General features: G+C 32.9%; 1 long non-coding RNA gene across 1 annotated transcript; it reads left to right on the plus strand.

Moving 5' to 3' along the window:
* The first annotated feature begins 1,730 nt into the window (after positions 1 to 1,730).
* On the plus strand, positions 1,731 to 4,157 carry LOC136270951 (uncharacterized). Its single transcript, XR_010708804.1, has 3 exons — positions 1,731 to 2,246; positions 2,639 to 2,738; positions 3,142 to 4,157. It is a non-coding gene; the product is annotated as an uncharacterized lncRNA (long non-coding RNA).
* Positions 4,158 to 5,152: the final 995 nt, after the last annotated feature.

The raw sequence follows: 5,152 nt of genomic DNA on the forward strand, positions 1-5,152 counted from the left end.
TTCAGCGTGACTGAAACTATATGTATACATGTAACTATCTTCAAATGTGGCAAATAAGGCGATTAAGAACCTTACTAAGTAATTAATTGAATTTGAAAAGAAAAACTGATGTCTGATATTGTTTAATGCATATGATGAAATCATTAATCTGAGGTACTCGGGCACGTGTATACATTCTTTGTCCAGGTGACCTCCTCTGTGATTTTACTGTATATTCTGTGTGGATTGCAGGGTTTTTTCTGTCAGGAGTGAACAAAAGACTGTTACATAACATATACACAGTACGAAGCGTGAGTTTATAAGTGGAGCCCGGCGGGAATTTTTTTTCAATTTGTGTGTACCTGAGTTAGTAAAACTGATAAGTAAATTATAATTATTTAGTAAAATAAATTAATATACCTATTTTGTAAGACTCCTTCTTAAATCATTTAGTTATCATTTGAATGAACCTTGAGGTACAGTAACTAATTAAGCAAACAAATTAAGGTAAAGTCGTTGTAAATTTTTACAAATCGTACCAAATATTCGTACAACCTGAAGTTTAGAGCTAATTCATTTCTTTTTTAATGCCACGCCAACACATGTACACAGGAATTTTTTTTTTTAAATTCTACAGTTGATAATAACAAGTAAAACCCACTTGGAGTTTGAGTCTAATATAATAATTGTTTAATTATTTACATGCATTTCAGACTTTACTGCATGTATGACTGTATCATGATTCACTGGCGTCGGAAGCAAATTGAAAATGGGGGGGGGGGCTAGACTAATCCTCAGAAATATTGAGGAAAAACCCTAAAAAACCCTAATTCCCAAAATCATGAAAATCCTAATCCGTGGGGTGGGGGGGGGGGGGATATACCTATACTATATACTTCCGAAAATAAATTTCCCTACCCAAATTTTTTTCCCCAAAATCATGAAATACCTAATCCGTGTCGGGGGGGGGGGGGGGGGGGGGGCTAGTATGTCCATTACTCCAACTTCTCAATCTTTCAAGGTAAATTTAGGAACAATTACATTTCCGGCGAGAAAAAGTGGGGGGGGGGGGGGCTATATGCCCATTGGTTAAGTCTAACTTTGCACTAAGCCCCCCCCCCCCCCCCCCCTGTTTCGACGCCTATGTGATTTGTGCATTTCTATACTTTGTATTTACTTTCTGTACTGTAAACACAGATATTGATACATGTTTATGAAACATGCACATGTTTCTGTTATAAGATATAATAAGCATTATTTATAATTTTACTGAAGTTATACGTTATATTACAAAATCAGTTTAAAATCCAGCACTACCCTTGTGGTGCACGTGATTTTTAATCCCATTTTTTAAATTTGATTATACATTCGTATACATTTGATGTAGAAAATATACCAAATAATTAAAACTATATTTTGTTTATATATCAGTCCGACGTGTACGTCTTACTTCCCGGCTTGTTTAACGCGTTGTATTCTAATTTCATAAGTATTCTTAACGTACTGTTCATCGCATGACCAATCAGTGCACATGTGTAACTGTAAAATAATTGCTATCAATTCATCGTAGTTGTAAATTCACCGTACGGGTGAACGCTGTTAACCGGACCCGTTAATTGATCGGCATCTAATTATATTTGTGATTTCTGTGTGTTCATGCAGAACCTGCTCTGTCATTTTCACACCTCTATATTTTGAATAAGAATATGACCGTGCTTAGAATCGCGGTGAAAATTGGACAAGTCAAGACTAACTTGTCAATAAACTATATATATATGGCTCTATCATATTTAGTTTGGCAAAATCATCAGTACATGTAAATAAAATATAGTTAAAGACAAAATCTGATACATATGTCTCATTAAAACTTGTTTAATTTCATTAGACATTTGTAAACAAACGGTCGGCCATTTTTTTGGTTAATCACGTGTTACAAATACAATTGTAACAAACACACGCCAATACTTTGTCGTATTTAACCAGGAAATACTGACTCCGACAGTTCTTATTTTAAATAAATATACATGTAAAAAGTATACTATTCGGTAAAAAATGATAATTTTGATTAAACATTATTCATTTTAAACTATCCCAAGATGCACTTTTCCAAGATTTAGCGGGTTCTGATTGGTCAGCATTGGCGCACTTTATGATTCCGAGCGAAGGTTAAAATGGACAAGAAGGTGCTGTTGTAAAATGGAGAATTGAGAAGCATTAATAGCCTCTACAACAAGGAGATAATGCAGGAACGAAGAACTCATGTCAAGGTAACTTAATTCACAATATAGATACTCCCAATAACATTTTCAAGGCTCTAGTTTATCTCTCATTTGTAAACGAGATCTCGCGCCATCAAATCAAGATGGCGTCATTTTTTCAAACTTGGTTCGGCGTTATAATTTTTATCACCGTATCTCTTTTAAATATACGTTTTGACCAAGTTTACCATTAACCAACTTTATATGCATGATAATCAAGATTATCCAGGGTATACAAATATATAATTATATAAACGTCCCTAATATATGAATGCTTGGTTGGTAAACAAGACGAACAATGAATCTTTCGCACATTATACAATTTACAAACTCTAAATGTAACGAAAAAAATTCATTAATTAAATCCGGAAAATGAAATCTTTCACGTTTTTCTTTTTCAGCATTGACAGCATACAAAGTCAATGTTTCCGGTGATTAGTTGCATCCTCTGATCTGTGATTCGGGTGAATGTTTTGACCAGCTGGACGATGTGAACGCAAGGTATTGCTTTGAAATTGATTATTTTCACCATTAACTTATGTACATGTGTTGGATGTTTATAATTTACAGTAGTTATTTTTGGGAAATCCAGGTCTAAGTTCTTGAAAAGGAGGTTGATGGGGGGGGGGGGGTGAAACACACTTATTGTTGATAAGTTTTTCCATTGTCCAACAAACAATAATTGAATCAAAATGAAAATAACATAGCTTCAAACATAAAATGAAACGTTTTAGACCAGATACTACTGTAGTCATTATATGACATAGTTTAAACAGCAACTGGCAACTGCATAGTAGCTTCTGTATTCAGAATGTTATTCAGAATGCTTTTATTACATGTTAGGCTGAATGCCTTATGTTAATTGTTTAAAAATCGAAATTAAACTTTATTATTCATGTTTAAGATAAATAGAACAGACATAAAGTACAGCCCAGTGAAAGGAACAAGTTCATCGCAAGAAGAAGAATTTTAATGCTACCACTGTCCAGAACTTCTAAGTCTGATGTAGCCATGATGTGATCATATGAGTGCTTCACCGGTCTGGACAATGCTCAAAAGTCCCCCAAAAAGGCCTATTTCCATAAACTACGACTCGGGTTACATCAACAACAGCCATTTAGGACACTCCTTATTGATTCGAATGGACACATCTCTACGACCCGACTAAACCTCTGCAGAACAAGACTTTTTAACTGTAAAGTATTTTCATTTCAAAAAACCTATAAACTATAAAAGTACTTTTTTATATGATCAAATACCAGTATATTACAATGTCTGTCTGTAAGCTTGAATCTTAGAAAAACACATGGTTTAGACTTATTAAATGATTGATCAGACCTTGCAGATATTAACTTTCATTTTCTTAAATAATTTGTTATATTTGCAAATATTGCATAAAATATTAGACTCCATGTAACATATATCCTCACACCTCCAAGTTGATAAGTGTTAACTACTTTTTTTTCCATTTTCTTTGTTTAAACATTTATTGATAACTTAGTTTTTATTTGCAGCAATATATGGAAAATTAAGAAACCAATCTTAAATGTAAAAACACTGCATTAGGAGATGAATGCATGGGTCATAGAAATGATAAAATACACCAAACAATATTCAATTATGTCGTATATGAAAATATATAAAGACAACATATACCCCATGTATTACAATTTTTATATAACAAAATTACTTGGATGGAAAGTTGTTTCCATGTGGGTTTTATTTTAATCTGTGTTATGTAACTAATATATAATTGGAATTAGCTTTTATATCATAGGTAAAATGCTGGTATTGATGAGAATTGTAAGGTGAATGATCTGTGTGATACTTTGTATTTTATACATTCATGCTACAAAAAAGCAAGTACATGTACATGTAGTAATACTTGTCATATATAAACAATGTATATTTTACTTCATGTCTTGGATTTAAAAATATTAAAGGACATATCGCATGTTTCTAAAGTATACGACATTTTACATTTTTTGGCTTCCTTGTGTATCTAATAATTACTCCTAATAGTTTGTTAACGGTATAAAAGCGGTAATTAGCCATAATATCAATTTAAATTATAGCCCCGATCGTTTAAAAACTCGTTAATTAGATAGCGTGTCACGTGGTACAGTGACGTCACATGCGACCTTCTTCGAACAGCTGATTGTAAACAAATTGTAGGATTAGCATTATCTTCTTTAAATTTTGACATTCATTCACCATGTAAGTTATTTTTTTTACATGCTGACTAAATTAAAAGAATCTTATTATTCAGTCGTACATGTTTGAGCCACCAGTACTGATAAAATACGATGATTTAGCCGAAGAAGCGACGATGAAGTCGGCAATAACGATCAAATTTATCGACGTGTAAACATTGTAAACACAACTTAGTAAGGATTGTAGCTCAAATAAATCTGTTAAAGGTGTTTATTTATTAAAATCTACAACAGTCTTGGTTTTTGGCGTTCCTAACGACTCAGAATGTTCATTATTGTAAAACTGTGGTGCACAAGAAGTTTGTTTCTTCGGCAGTAACTGATCACAACTTTCTAAGGTTGTTTACTCTATATTACACTGGATTATAAAAGCAAGCAAGAACGTTTTCCTTAATTATTGTTTATTTCTGTAAGATCCCATCTCCGTATTTTTTTTTATCCTTGTACGTATAAATGTATATCAACAAACTTTGTCTATTTCTCGCGTAAACAATCAATATCGACAACTCGATCCATGACTTCTCCCACAAAAAATAAAACCAGGGACGTATATACTATATACGTCCCTGATAAAACTCATAGAAATCTCACCTCCCGTACTAAAATTATGATTTCTGCAGAGGTGAGCCACATGTATGAATGAAGAAATCATTTATACAAAACCGATGCATACATGAACGTATAGTTTAACAATAAGAAAAA

The sequence above is a fragment of the Magallana gigas genome, chromosome 8, assembly GCF_963853765.1.
Source record: "Magallana gigas chromosome 8, xbMagGiga1.1, whole genome shotgun sequence".
Classification (NCBI taxonomy): Eukaryota; Metazoa; Mollusca; class Bivalvia; order Ostreida; family Ostreidae; genus Magallana; species Magallana gigas.